At 37.2% G+C, this 15,484-nt stretch overlaps 1 protein-coding gene across 1 annotated transcript in view; it reads right to left on the minus strand.

Moving 5' to 3' along the window:
* Positions 1-15,484, minus strand: part of INVS (inversin) — a gene marked incomplete at its 3' end in the record, with an annotated part of 146,942 nt that overhangs the window by 71,480 nt on the left and 59,978 nt on the right. The gene's annotated exons all lie outside the window — the stretch shown is intronic.

Raw genomic sequence — 15,484 nt, forward strand, 5'->3', positions numbered from 1 at the left:
GAATAAGAAATCAAGTTATTGAAAGACATGAACTCACTAAGCTGCAGAAATGAAATTAAATCTGCATTGCATTCTCTAGTGAGAGACATTTCTCCTTCTTTCCTTAAACTTTGAATTGTCAAGCTTAAATACTGTGTTTTATAGCTAAAATTTCTAATTACTCATGATGGTAACTATATCACTAAACTTGCCATCTTAAGAAGATCTTTGAAAAGTTATTAGAGACTTCTCTAAGCACAAACTAAGAATGGTGCTTCAAAGGCAGAACAGGAGCTTTATTTGTTATTTTCCAAGTTTAGGATGCACATCCATCTGGCAGAGCAGCTAGACAATCCATCAGCCAAGAACATCTCTCTGGCTTGAAACAGATTCTGGCTCTCAAAGAGGATTTGACTGAAGGAAAGGCAACATCTTTAGTTGCTCTGTGGCTGAACTCTTCTAATATTTCTCCCCAATGCCTCCTCCAAGTCTTGGCTCCATCTACTAACTTGGTTTCCATAGGAATAGACAGAGCTATCAAGTGGCACACAGTCAAAAGCATGGAAAAAAAAAGAGAGAGAGAGAGAGAGAGAGAAAATGTTACTGTCAAAAAAAAAAAGTTAGACTTTTTTCTATGATAGGAAACTATGGAAAGATATTCTTGACTCTGAGGCTTCCTTACCCAATGCCAGACTTTTCACATGCTTTTCCTAACATAGCCTATTTTATTTAGATTATTATAAAATCCAGTCCCCTCAACAGATAGAATTTCATATAGAAAACTAATAAACATATTGAAAAAAGTTATAAAATGTAATACTTGGTTGCACAAGGGAAACTAAGCACAATTCTATCATGTTTGTGAGGTGCCCTCTTTTATGTAGAGCAGTGCTTCAATTTGGTACAACCTTTTAGAATGACTATAATGTGTAGATTTTCCTCTTAGTTGATACTTTATTTAAGGGACACAGTTCTTTTGTTTTAAACCAATAGTTCTTAAACTCTACACTAAAGAGGATCATGTGCTGGACTTGAACACAAGAACTTTTGTGGTCTTCTTCCAGGGTTTCTCATTCCCTGGATCAAGTATAAGGCCCAAGGATTTGCATTTCTAACAAGTTGCTGGGAGGTACTGTTGCTGCTGGTGTAGAAATCTGCAATTTGGGAACCACTGTTCAAACAAAGAACCTAATGTAGGTGTTCCAAAACTCAGGAATTAAAAAAAAAAAGTCTGAGCTGGGTGTGGTGTTGCACTCTTGTAATCCCCGTGCTTGGGAGGCTAAGACAGGAGGATCACGCAGGTTCAAAGCCAGCCTCAGCTACTTAATGAGGCTCTCAGCAACTTAGTGAGACCCTAATAAATAAAAAATATAAAATAAATAATTAATAAAGTACTAAAATAAATAGTTAATTAAAATGATTAATAAATTAATATAAATTAATAAAATAAATTCCAAATAAAAAATATAAAAATAGGTCTGGGAGTATAGCCCGGAAGTAGAAAGCCTCTGGGTTCTACCCCCAGTATACCACTAAAAAAAAAAAGTCTGTTCTCATCCCTGATAAATGAAATCACAATTTCTGTAACTTTGAAGTCAATATTTCTTAAATTCTCCGAAGGTGATTAAAAAACACAGCCCAGACTGAGAAGCACTGGCTTAATCCAACCATTCATTCAACATTTAATAGTTTTTATCTACTAATCACCCTGTATCAGAATCCATGCTAAAAGTTGTATAAACTTTAAAAATAACTAAAATAGAAAGGTATGCTCACATACAATGCGATATAGTATAAACAAGGAGGGGTATGTGAATAAAAAGGGTACAAAGCAGACAACAGAGACAGACAGAAGACGTACTTTGAGTCCCTTGTTGGGGTGAAGAAGGGATTACATCACGCATGACTTCATGAAGGAGATGGCATCAAATAGGATCTTGACTGGGGTTCACAAATACTTTATCACCCCTCTGTATCTCCATCTCCTTCCCACTCCCTACTTCTCTGATGTGGACAACAGATATTTTCTGGATTTTATGTAAAGTGCTATACAAAGACAGATTCAATTCTTAATCTCACTCCTTCCAATTTGTTTCCAATAAATTCTTTCTATACAAATGTTCTGAAGCTAATGTCAGCACACTGTGTCTCTTGTGTCCACTTACTACATAGCACAATAATTCCCATGCCATCCCTCACTCTGGCCACAGTAGAGTGAAGTCCTATGTAAATGTTATTCACTACTGTAACACAATGCTATCAGTACTATGACAGAGGTCAGGAGGACAAATAATAACCAAAACTCTCAAGAGGGCCACCTAGCCCAGCTTTAGGGGGCTGGTAAAGGCTTCTTGGAGAAAATGGGGCCAGACCTGCATCTTAAAGGGTAAATACAGCTTAAAATAGGAAGAAAGCTGATTTGCAAGTGCACTCTGTGTGGAAATAAAGAAGTGACTAAAATAAAAGCTTTTAAAAATTAGTATGCTTCAGAATGGAGTAGAAAGAGGAACAGAGAAAGCTGAAGCCAAAGGGTAAGCATAACTTGATGATGAGGTGCCAGGCTAAAGACTTTGGACCTTTGTGTTCAGGCTTCTGGAGCGGTACCAAGGATTTAAGAAGGCAGCGGTAGAAGAGTTGTCTCAGCCAGATCTCCCTCATATCCCAAAGTGTGTCACTGCCATTTCTCCTAGCCTGTTTCCTCCTGTGTGACAAATGAGGAGGTTGCTTTATCATCCAAAGCCCACCAACTCCTGTTCTTTGTAACTCTAAGAAGCAGAAGACTAATTCTTTGTGGCTACTTCAAAATGAATTTTTTTTTTATCCTGACTCAACAATAACTCAATTTTTATGTTTTATTTCCCCTAACCACAGGGCTAAAGTTTTTGAGTTTATTTTCACTTTTTTAGTAAAAAAAATTCAGTTTCCTAGAATACTGAGGTTCAAGTTTTTGGATCAAGAAATCCCTCCCCTAGGGTGGTAGTAAAATTGAGAATGGGGTTTGGAAACAGTCAGATCAAGTTTGGGGCTATATTAACTATGGATAAGTTTTTTCTCAAAGCCTCAAATTTCCTATTCATTAAAAAAGTAACTGGTTCACAGAAAGTGTTTAATAAATACTAGCTTCTTTCTCAGAGACCATTGTTGCTCTCTTTTTATCATAAAAATAGCCTTTGTAAACAGAACATAAGTATTTGTTCCTAGCATTTTCATTTTTGATGCCCATTATAATCTCTCTGGCCTGCCCTCTTTACCAGGCTCACCAGACTTCCGAGTAACACTACAAATAAAGTTATTACAACCTCATGTTTTAATATTAAACTCAAAAGCTAAATGCCAATGAATCTTGTTCACTTACTGGTTCCTTTGAAGTACCTTAAGCCTTGTGGTAGGCTCCATCTTTAGTTCTCCAACAGCATACCATAATTTTGTTGATCCTAACACGCATTAAAAAAAATCCATTCATCTATTCTTCTAAGATATAAGTGCCATTGAAGGAATAGTTTCAAGCAATTGATTGAAACCATCTGTTGCCTTCTCTACTTTAGTCCCATGCTATGGACCGGGGTTTCTTAGTGAGAAAGACAATTATACAGATAAATATACAAATAATTTCAATATATAAATAAATCCAATTAAACTCAGACCTATCGTTTTTTGGTACTGAGGGTTGAACTAAAGAATCCTAACCTTTTAGCAAGTACTCTGCCATTAAGCTACATATATCTCCAGCTTATTTAGATTTTTTAATTTTGAGACATAGTCCTGCTAAGTTGCCTAGTCTGGCCTTGACTTTGTGATCCTCCTGATTCAGCCTTTGGAGTAGCTGGGATTACAGGTGTGTATCATGGTGGTGGCTAAATCCAGAAACCTTTAATAAATCTCATTCAGGAAATAATTTAAAGGCTGAACATAACTAACCATATGATGTGCTGTGTGTATTAACATTTTCAAAAGAGTAGCCCAAGTCCTCACAGTGGTGATATTTAAATTTGAACTATATGATGACTATAATGTACCAATAAAAGTACAAAAAATTAAAAATAACAAGCTATACGCTGGGCGTGGTGGCGCACGCTTGTAATCCCCGCACTTGGGAGGCAGAGACAGGAGGATCGCGCTGGTTCAGAGCCAGCCTCGCTGGCTTAAGAGATTCTTTCCACATAAAAAAATGTAAAAAATAGGTCTGGGAGTATAGCCTGTGGGAGTGTATACCGGAGGTAGAAGGGCTTCCAGGAACCCCAGTACCACCACCAAAAAAAAAAAAAAAAACAAGCTATTGAAAACAACTTAATACATAATTATTCACCCTGCAAGCTATTAAGAAATTTAATGCTAGATTTAGAAATAAACTAAATTTATATATGCAAGGTAAGCCTAATTAGTTAAGTTTACAAAAATGTAATATCTGATGTCCAGAACTTAATGTGCTAAATAAAGTATTTGTGCTTTTAAGTGAGAATAAAAAAATACAAAAATAAATAAATTTAAACCTGTCTTCTAGTATCCAATCTAGTCATCTTTTAATTCTTTTTAAAATTGGTACACTGTAGTCATACATATCAATGGAGGACAATATGGTAGAGGCATACATGCACACATCGTTCATTTAGTCCTTCCTCAATTCACCCCATTCCTTCTCTTTTCCCTCCTTCTCATGTTTGCTGAGTCATCTTTTAAAAACTCTATCAAATAACAACAAATGCTGGTGAGGATGTGGGGAAAGAGGAACTCTTCTACACTGTTGGTGAGAGTGCAAACTAGTTCAGCTCCTACGGAGATTTCTTAGAAAACTGGGAATAGATCCACCATATGAGGAAAGATACACTCCTGGGTATCTTTCCAAAGGGGTTGAAATCAGAGAACTACAGTAACATATGCATACCCATGTTCATAGTGTGGAGGCAGAGGAGACTCAGTTTGATCTCACCGGACACTACCCTGTAACTGAATCCCCCTCTCTCTTCCTGTTCCCAGCAGTAAATCTAAAGTTTAACCTAGCTCCTCTAGGAATGACTAAACTACTCCCAGCAGGGAGGAGACTACTCCCTTCCCCCAAGATGGCTTATCTTACCTAAAATTTCTGTGTGGTATCCCTCCCTCAACACCTCCTAACTGGCAAATTCAGCTTCTGTAACCCTCTTGCCTACGCCTTATAAGCCCCCTACCCTGGCCTGTCCGGGCGCCCCTCTGGTCTGATTTTAGACTGAGGGCTCCGCAGCTGGCCAGCTAATAAAGGCTTCAATTGGCACATTGCTCTTGGGCTCTCGAGTCTCTCATTTCTCCCAAACTCTGCATACAACAATAGCAGCACAATTCGTAATAGCCAAAATATGGAACCAACCTAGGTCTCCATCAATAGATGAATGTATTGCAAAATTATGGGAAATACACACAATGGAATTCTACTCAGCTATAAAGAAGAACAAAATCATGTCATTTGCAAGAAAATGAAGAGACCTGGAGAACATTATGTTAAATGAGATCAGCCAAGCACAAAAAGAGAAGGAACATGTTTTCTCTAATATGCCCAAACTAGGGAGTATTAGGAATACCAGTGGGACTCCAGATAATAAAGGGAAAACCTCAGCAAAGCTAGAATGGAAGGGTAAAAGAGGTTGATCAATGGAGGAGCAACATTTGAATATGTGTAAAAGTATGAATGTAGCATGGTTAACCTGGACACTCATTGTTGGGAGGGGGGAAGGGGAAGTTGTGAGGGAGGGCACCAAGCACAGTCTGAATGTATGCCATTTTCATTATGATCCACATAAAAAAAGATATAAAAAATAAAAACTCTTAACATTACCCACCTTCATCTATAGATTCATCTCTGAATTCTACTGTTTCTCATCTGTCTATTTTAGATCTTTTCTCTTTGAAATTAAGGGACAGAGAGAGAGGGAGAGAGAGGGAGAGAGAGAGAGGGAGGGAGGGAGGGAGGGAGGGAGGGAGAGAGAGAGAGAGAGAGAGAGAGAGAGAGAGAGAGAGAGAGAGAGAGAGAGAGAGAGAGAACTGAGTTGGTAAAGAGAATGCTTTTACCAGGTCAGTGGCTAGAGTGAGAAGAGATATCTAAAGAACAAAGACTAGAGGAGTCAACTTAAAATTTATCCCAAGCTGGGTGTCCCTTCTGCTATAAGGAATCTTTTAGCTCTAATCTGATGGTTCTTCTAAGTGCATTTATCACAATCCTTTTAAAAATACTTCATTGTTCTGGGCTTGGTGCTGCACGTTTGTAATCACCACACTTGGGAGGCGGAGACAGGAGGATCTGCAGGTTTGAAGCCAGCCAGGCTGGCTTAAGAGACCCTGTTTCCAAATAAAAATATAAAAATTAGGTCTGGGAGTGTAGCCCAGAGGTAGAAGGGCTTCCAGGAACCCCAGTACCACAATAAATAAATAAATAAATAAATAAATAAATAAATAAATAAATAAATAAATAAAAATTAAATAAAAATACTTTATTGCCGCATTGTAATTAATTATATATCATAGCGAGATTCAAAGTGATAAAAAATTCATGCATCCATCACTTGGTGAATTTCTTTCCCTATATCACCTGTTCCCTCTCCTCTCTCCCCATACATGTTTCTGAGACTGGTAGTAACTCCTTCATGTATGGAGTCACTATCAATGGCTTCACTTTTCTCCTCTCCATCTCCCTCCCTCAATCCCTTTCTACTGTTTTCTCTTCTCTTTAGACAGAAGTCCCTTCTGCTTTCTCTTTTTGTTCTATCCTCCACACATGAGGGAAAAGATGTAACTCTTGACGTTCTCAGACTGACTGATCCCATTTAACACAATATTCTCTAGTTCCACCCATTTTGCTGCAAATGACATAATCCGCTCTTTTTTACAGATGAGTAAAATTCCACTCTGTGTATATACCACATTTTTTGTTGCCCTTTTGTCTGCTAGAGTGTTTCTATATATTGGCTGTTGTGAATTGCATTGCTATAAACATGGGTATACATGCATCACTACAGTATTCTTACTTTAATTCTCTTAGAAAGATACCAAGGAGTGATATAGCTGGGTCACTGGGTGGTTCCAGTCCTAGTCTTTTGAGGAACCTCCATACTGATCTCCATAGTGGTTGTACTAATTTTCAATCCAACCAATAGTGTATAAGAGTTCCTACTTCCCCACATCATCATCAGTATTTATTATTGTTTGTATTTTTGACAACTGAACTTAGATGGAATCTTGAACTTAGATGGAATCTCAGGATAGTTTTGATTTTCATTTCCTTGATTTCTAATGGTGGTGAACCTTTTTCATATATTTGTTGGTCATTTGTATTTCTTGTTTTGACAAGTGTCTATTCAGTTCAATAGCCCATTTTTAATTGGGTTATTTTTTGGGATTTTTTTGAGTTCTTTATATATTCTAGATATTGGTCCTCCATCAGAGTATTAGCTGGTAAAGATTTTCTCCTAATCTACATGCTGTCTCTGTCGATTTGATGATATCCTTTGCTGCACAGAACATTTTAATTTGATGCAATACTGTTTATAGGTTCTCAGTTTTATTTCCCAAGCTTTAGGGGTTTGTTGAGGAAGTCTCTACTAGTGCCTTTATTTTGCTTCTATGTTTTCTTGTAGTATTTTTAAAGTTTCTTGTTTAATTTCTAGGTCTTTGATCCATCTTGAGTTGATTTTTTGTACAGGATGAGAAACTGGGTTCTAATTTTATTCTTCTACACATCAATATCCTGTTTCCTTCCTTCCTTCCTTCCTTCCTTCCTTCCTTCCTTCCTTCCTTCCTTCCTTCCTTCCTTCCTTCCTTTCTTTCTATTTTTGGTACTGGGGATAGAACCCAGAAGCATTCTACCTCTGAGCTCCACTCTCAGACTGATTTTTTATTCTTTATTTTGAAACAGGGTCTCACTGAGTTGCAGAGGACCTCACTAAGTAGCTGAGGCTGGTTATGAACCTGCTCTGCCTGTCTCCGTCTCCCAAATTCTGGGATTACAAGCATGGACCACCAGAAGCTGTCTTTCTCTAGGGTATATTTTTGGCACCTTTCTCAAAAATCAACTAGCTATATGTGTGAGGACTTGTATCTGTATCTTCTATTCTATTCCACTTGTCTCTGTGTTTATTTTTGTGCCAACACCAAGCTGTTTTTGTTACTATAGCCCTGTAGTACTGTTCTTCCACATGAACTTTAGGACTGCTTTTTGTAGCTCTCTGAAAAATGACATTGGTATTTTAATACGGATTGCATTGAATCTCTAGATTGCTTTTGGCAGTATGGCCATTCTGAAATATTAATTTTGCCTATCCAAGAACATCATATTTTAATATATCCCTTAAGCCCTTTGTTGCCAAATGAAAATAAATATGCATTTTATTTTTAAAATATACATTTTAGATAGCTGTTAAATTTTTATTTTACAATGATTGAAAGTTTGGAAAATTATTGAAAATTGGAAATAAAGTAAAAAAAAAAAAGATTTCCTATTATTCCTGTATATTGAGCCCAAGAGAAGCTCTGTTAGCATTTCTTTTCCATTACTTTTTAGCTTTTTTTTTAACATGAAAGGTAATTTTTTATAGTTTTTAACAAAATATGCATCTAACTTTATATATTGAATAAGCTATGATTTAATTCTGTTTTTCTTTTCCTTCTTTCCTTCCTTTTTTGGGGAAGGGAGATGCTGTGGATTGAATCTTGTGCTTGTGCATGCAAATGCCCTACCACTAAGCTATACCCCCAGCCTCAGATAATAAATTTTTTTTTGGTACTAGAGATTGAACCCATGAGCATTCTGCCTCTGTGCTACAACACCAGCCATGTTAAATTACTTATTTATTTACTTTTGTTTTGAAACAGTTTTGTTTCAAAGTTGCTGAGGCTGGCCCCAAACCTGTGACCCACCTGTATCAGCCTTCCAAGTATTAGGATTACAGGCATGCACCACTATGCCCAGCCCAGGTAGTGACCTTTAATATAATTTTTGCCATGTGATAACCAGTACAATAATAAAATCAAGTGAGAGTGGTCAAAGGATACTAACATAGTGGGTGAAAGTTTGAAGAGCATCAGTATATTTAATGCTGTTTCAAATTAGCTCTCACAAGGTACTTATGAGTCACAAAGGAAAAAACAGTGATGTTAGTGGGACAACCTAGAAAAATGCACTTTATCCAAGGATTTAAAATTAACATTGCCACCAGGCATGGTGGTGCACACTTATAATCACAGAACGTGGGAAGCTGAGACAGGAGGATTGCAGGTTTGCTGCCAGCCTCAGCTGCTTAGGAAGGTATTCCGCAACTTAGTGAGACCCTGTTTCAAAATAAAGAATAAAAAATTGGGGCTGGGGTGTAGCTCAGAAGTAGAATGACCCTAGGTTCCATCCCCAGTACTGCCAGAAAACGAGATTATATATATATATTTAACATGTTATTACTGGGACAAATTGACATCATAGTCTTCCTGCTATGATGCACTAAGAACACAGCATTACTCTTGTGGTACTCATATGGAAAGTGTATAACCCGAATCTACTTATGAGGAAACATCAGACAAATTAAAATGATGGATATTCTACAAATTAACCAGCCTGTAATCTTAGAAATTGTGAATTCATATATTACGTTATGCACAACCACAGAAGGCTAAGGAACTGCTATAGATTAATTGAATACATTGCCTAATCCTATATTTCCTTTTGTATAGGTGACATCAGGACGACTAGTGAAATTTAAAAAAGGTTTTCTGGCAACAGATAGTATTTATATTAATTTCCAGAGTTGGATAATTGAGCTGTGGTTATGTAAGAGGTTGTCTTTGTTTCCAGGAAATTAGCACTGAAGATCTGAAAGCAAAAGGGTGTTTATTACATGTGCAATTCATGTCTTATGGTTCAGAAGGTGATGTGTACACACTCACCACACTGAGCAGAGAGAAAGCACATGCAGGAAAGTGTGCACCTATGGGAATGTGAGTGCAGGGCACAGAATTCTTAGCACTATTTTTGTAAGTTTTCTATTAATCTGAAATTATGTCAAAATATAAAGTTATGAAATTAGGTCAAAATATGAAGTTAGAAAACAAAGAAAGAAAGGATCAGAGCCTGCCGAGGGATTAGGCCAGTGCTGGAGCTAGCGAGGCCGGCATCGGAGCCTGCCGTGAGGAAGGCCAGTACTGGGGCCTCCGAGGCCGGGATCGGAGCCAGCTGAGGGGTTAGACCAGTGTCAGGGCCAGCGAGACCAGAATCGGGGCCTCCCATGAGGCAAGGCCACTGCTTGAGCCAGCGAGGTCTGGATCAGTCCACCGGGTAGCCAGGCTACAACTGGGGCCGTCAAGAGTGGGATTGGTATTTTCAACGCGGCATGCACAGAGAAATATCGCAGAAAATTAAAACCAGATGCTTCCCCTAATCAGCAATAACTAGGAGGAAAGGGGCAACAGGAAGGGGTCTAGCTATAGAAAGGGCCCTATAGTGAAGCAATTAAGGTGACCAATCAGAGGGTATGGAATAGGCGAGGATGGAGCCTCTTTAAAAAGCAGGAGGTACATAAACATATGTATCAAAGTTAATCACCAAACAAGCATGGGATTGAGGGAGGGGGAGGGAATGGGATGGGGACCGGATGAGGGCTAATTGGATGATGTGTGCTTGTATATCCTCTCAAGTCTTGTATTCCAATGTGATGTATGATTACAATGCACCAATAAAAATAAATTTAAAAAAAGAAAATAATTTTTTAAAATTAGGAATTGAGTCCACAGACATTATGCTATTAAGTTGCACCCCTCCTCAGCCATTTATTTATTTATTTATTTATTTATTTATTTATTTATTTATTTATATTTTCAGTACTGGGGATGGAACCCAAAGGCATTCTACCTCTGGGCTATACCTCCAGCCCTATTTTTTATAATTTACTTGGAAACAGGGTCTCATTAAGTTGCTGAGAGCCTCACTAAGTAGCTGAGGCTGGCTTTGAACCTGTGCAATCCTCCTGTCTCAGCCTCCCAAGTGCTGGGATTACAAGTGTGTGCCACCACAATGGGCTCTTTTTTTTTCTTTTTGGATACAAGGTCTCACTAAATTATTGTGCACTGGTCTAGAACCTGCAATCCTCCTGTCTCAGTCTCCCAAGTACTAGGATTACAGGCAAGCACAACTACACCTAGCTGAGAAAAATAGCTTTTTATTTTTGTCATAAGACTAATAACAAAATCATTAAAAGAATTTCAAACACAAAAGTACAAAACAAGAGAAAAGGAAATAATAATTGGCTTCCATTCATGAACCTGAGGGAACATGGTTTACATTTTGATACACTTTTTCCTATCTCTTGTCTACAAGGAGTTGTCTCTTACCCTCACATGGCACTTAAATTTCAAAATGCTTCACAATTGTGCCTTAGTTAGTTAATATTGACAACACTCCTGCTGTGAATGCCAGAATTATTTTCACTTCATAGATAAGAGAGAGAAAAAAATGCCGGAGTGGTGGTGCATGCTTGTAATCCCCGCGCTTGGAAGGCTGAGACAGGAGGATCACACCGGTTCGAAGCCAGCCTCAGCTACTTAGTGAGGCTCTCAGCAACTTAGAGGGACCCTGTTGCCAAATAAAGTATAAAATAGGTCTGGGAGTATAGCCTGGAGGTAGAAAGCCCCTGGGTTCCACCCCCAGTACCACAAAAAAAGAAGAAAGAAAGAAAGAAAGAAAGAAAGAAAGAAAGAAAGAAAGGAAAAAGAAAACATAAAAAAGATTAAGCTATGGGTTTATTTTTTTTTAAAGATTATCAGTTTATATATGGGAGGGAAACCACTAAATAGCTTGTTGACCATGATCTACAAACTACAGTTTAGTTTCCTATAAAACGAGAAGTTTGGAGTAGATGATTTATAGGTTTCCTTTAAATGCTACCATTCTAACATGGCCCATTATCACACTATAGAATCTGTAGTGCGTAATACAGTGTCTCATATATAGCATACACCAGATAAATACATTTTAAGCAATCAAAATACATCATACAGTGGAAAATTTTGTGATAGAGCAAGGTTAAATATTACATGAGTAGCTTGTAAAGTATAATTTATTATTAAAATTAATTGTTATTGATGAATTGAAATAGAAAATCTAAAACTAATTGCTCATCATTCTAAAATAATGAGATTATAGTTAACAGCCAGCAGATGCCATCTTTTGTAGGAATGTAAGATATTTACTAGGAAGTTTATTTCTATATTACTCTTGCTTCAAGTATAATTCACCTTATTCTCATCAATAACCAATTTAACTGACTGTTTACAGACAGATGGAGAGACAAATGACAAATCAGTACTCCCCAGGTTTGTGGCATGGACATAAAAAGTGAATTTATTTTTCAAATACCTTTTATAGCCATAGCCTTGCAAGTAGAAGACATCTTATCTGGTTTACTATTGATCCAAATGACAAGGCTGAGAATCAGATTAAGGATATGTCAGAAACCTGAAAGAAGGCTACCATCGGATGCAGCAGGATGGTAGTGTCTTTCAACATGATCTATTAAGGCTACTGTGTTTACAAAGGCAGTTGAGAAAACACAGCACAATATACTGGGAGGTATCAAGTAACCAGAAGCGTGGGCAGAAAAACTTTTGATACTAATTTGAACCCCCATGCACCAATCATGATACATGTTTATTTTCAGCAATAAAAACTATGCACAGACTTTGGAAGATAATAGATTTAGAGCTTTTTCTTCACCCATATCCCTTTCCTACTGTCACAGATTCTTTCTCAATAAATGGAAATTCCTAGGAGATGATATCTATTGTAAAATAATAAGAGATACTATCTAACTTAAGCTGGCTGTCAGCTGGAAAGGTCAACCACAATTCAAGAATTTAATATTAAGATCTTCTTTGGTGATACTAAAATATGACCCAAAACCACATGAAATCTCAGATGTTCCATATATATATATATATATATATATATATATATATATATATACATACACACACATATATCCTTTACATACATATATATGTTCTTACATATATATAGTGTTCATTCTATCTATCTATCTATCTATCTATCTATCATCTGTCTATCTATCTATCCATCCATCTACCTACCTACCTACCTACCTGGGATATATACATATATATGTACTGAGGATTGAATTCAGGGGCATTTTACCTCTGACCGGCATCCCAGCTCTATTTTTATTTTATTTTTTCTGTCCTAGGGATTGAACTCAGGAACATTCTACTTCCAAGCTATAACCCCAGCTCTATTTTTTATTCTTTATTTTGAAGCAAGATCTCACTAATTTGTGGAGGGCCTAAGTAGCTGAGGCTGGCTGCAAACCTGCAATTCTCATCTTAGCCTCTCAAGTACTGGGATTACAAGAGCATGCCACCACATCCAGCAGCTATTATTATTATTATTATTATTTTTTTTTTTTTTGGTGGTACTGGGGTTCCTGGAAGCCCTTCTACCTCCGGGCTACACTCCCACGGGCTACACTCCCAGACCTATTTTTTTAACTTTTTTATGTGGAAAGAGGGTCTCTTAAGCCAGCCAGGCTGGCTCCGAACCAGCGCGATCCTCCTGTCTCTGCCTCCCAAGCCCGGGGATTACAAGCATGCACCACCACACCCGGCAACTATTTTTTATTCTTTATTTTGAAACAGAGTTTCACTAAGTAGTCGAGGCTGGCCATAAATCTGTGATCCTCCTGTCTCAGCCTCCCAAGTACTGGGATTACAAGTGTGTGTCACCAAACCTGCCTTTAATATAGTACAATATTTTATGAAAAAGAAAATGTTGTCTTAGGGAGAACATACCAAGTATATTAAAAAATAAAAAGTAGAAAAACAACAAAAAAAACTTTTTCAAAGGTAGAAAAAAACCTTTTTTGTATGTGTGATCACCTTGGAATTGACACTTTTTTCAGAAGATCCAGTACCGTCTACTCTAGAATGAAATGAAAAATTTTGTGAAAATCATGGGAATAGGAAAATAATCAGAAAATTACCCTCTCAGATGCCTGTAGACAGACTTGAACTGGTTTCTCAAAACCCAAAATGTTCTAAAAACTATCAAGAGACCAACATTTTACACTCTTATCTACTAAAGGGATAGAGAATGGTAAACTATCAGTAAACTACTCCAGTTTAGTTTGCATTTTTTGTGAGCACATGACTCTTTTCATAGTAACCATAAGATCTTGTTTTGTTTATAATCATCTTAAGTAGGAGTGAAGATAACTAGCTTCATCATTATTATTAAATGTTATAGGTGTAAATACATTAGGAATCTGGGTTCTGGTCCTGGCTCTAACTAGTTCTCTAAAAGTAAACATATTCAATTTGCAACCATTGAGCATTTACTTTGTATAAGGCATGTTTGTTTGTTTGTTTGTTTTGTTTTGTTTTATTTTTGTGGTACAGAGGGTGGAACCCAGGGACTTTCTACCTCCGGGCTATACTCCCAGACCTATTTTTATTTTATTTGGAAACAGGGTCTCACTAAGTTGCTGAGAGCCTCACTCAGTAGCTGAGGCTGGCTTCGAACCTGTGCGATCCACCTGTCTCAACCCCCCCAAGCATGGGGATTACAAGCATGCGTCACCGCGCCTAGCTAAGACATTGTTTTTAGATGAAATGAGAAAGATAAATTTCTGGGCCATAGTTTCTTCAACTGTGAAATGAAGGAGTTAATTTATAAAACCTAGAATTTACTAAAGTGTTTTTCAGATTACCAATTCCTTAAATGTGATTACTTATGCTAAAATTTATTAAAATAAAAGGATTGTAAGAAATTCTGGATTAACAAAAACAAAGTTTTCTTAGTATGCAATTTCTCAAAGCCTCTAAGATACTTACATGCACTATGAATTTCCAGGAAGAAACATGTGGAATTCCCTAAATTTACTTGACAGTGGACCCATTTTTCATGCATGTCATGGGAATGTCATTTTAAGAAAGAAGCTTTGGGAAATTTTGCACTAAATGATGTTTGAGATGCTTTTAAGCTTCATAATTTTTCTTTTTAAATAATAAATATAGAGCTGCTGAACACTCAGCCTCATTTTACTTGGATAAAATAAACTTGAAAAAGTATGTTGCAAAAAAAGCAACCTTCACAAAGTCAAGAAGAAAGTTACTTAAGTCTAGTTATTAACCATAGGAAGTCAAGCTACTTAGGAATGAGTAAAATGGCATTCATCAGGATGAATGTCAGAAAATGCAGCAGGAAGACAAAATTACCACACATAACTAAAGCACGGATTCTTCCTAATAAAGCCTCCTTTCAAACTTACTTAGTCAATGTAACTAGAATGTGTTTCGCAATGGCTCACCAAATGCTATCAATGCTAAACATCAAATATATGTTGGACTGCATGCTTTGTCTCTTAAGGAGATATAGTTTGCCTCTAGCTGTGTGATTTGCCTATTTTACTGCCTCCAACACGGCCTGCATTCATCCTCTGCAAGACATCACATTACTTTAAGGCCTACCACTAACTCAAATTTCTATCAC

The sequence above is a fragment of the Muscardinus avellanarius genome (assembly GCF_963383645.1).
Source record: "Muscardinus avellanarius genome assembly, chromosome: 13".
NCBI classification, from domain to species: Eukaryota; Metazoa; Chordata; class Mammalia; order Rodentia; family Gliridae; genus Muscardinus; species Muscardinus avellanarius.